The sequence below is a fragment of the Galeopterus variegatus genome, unplaced genomic scaffold (genome assembly GCF_000696425.1).
Source record: "Galeopterus variegatus unplaced genomic scaffold, G_variegatus-3.0.2 Scaffold16045, whole genome shotgun sequence".
In the NCBI taxonomy this organism is placed as follows: Eukaryota; Metazoa; Chordata; class Mammalia; order Dermoptera; family Cynocephalidae; genus Galeopterus; species Galeopterus variegatus.
Window position 1 is genome coordinate 19,950 of NW_007742156.1, and position 436 is coordinate 20,385.

Consider the following 436-nt stretch of genomic DNA (forward strand, 5'->3'; position numbering starts at 1 on the left):
TTTTTTTTTTTGCAGGTGGCCGGTAAGGGGATCTGAACCCTTGACCTTGGTGTTGCAAGGCTGCGCTCTGACCAACTGAGCCAACCACCAGCCCTTACTCACGTTTCTAGACTCATCTGTTTTCTTCCCCTTCCAGGAATCCCCCACCAGACCCCTGGAGCTCCCTGAATTGCCCAAGTGTGCCATGTTCTTTCATGCCTCTGACTTAAGAAAGGGCCACTCTGGTGTTTAGAATGCTTTTCCCTTTGTCTGCCCAATGAACTCTCAGTCTTCCTTCAAGTCCCAACTGAAATATCACCCTCTGAGAACCTCTTCCCTAACCGTCCCTCTTAGATGACCCCATAGCACTTACACGTAGCTTCACTGCAGCCCATTAAAATATGTATCGACCGCCAACTAGACGCCCGGCCCCATAACATGTGCTTTCACACACACA

General features: G+C 50.0%; 1 long non-coding RNA gene across 1 annotated transcript in view; it reads left to right on the forward strand.

Annotated features, from left to right (window-relative positions):
* LOC103582387 overlaps positions 1-399 on the forward strand; it is a 2,533-nt gene extending 2,134 nt beyond the window's left edge. The window contains exon 2 of the long non-coding RNA XR_549749.1: positions 16-399. This is a non-coding gene — a long non-coding RNA (uncharacterized LOC103582387). The remainder of the gene's footprint in view (positions 1-15) is intronic.
* Positions 400-436: the final 37 nt, after the last annotated feature.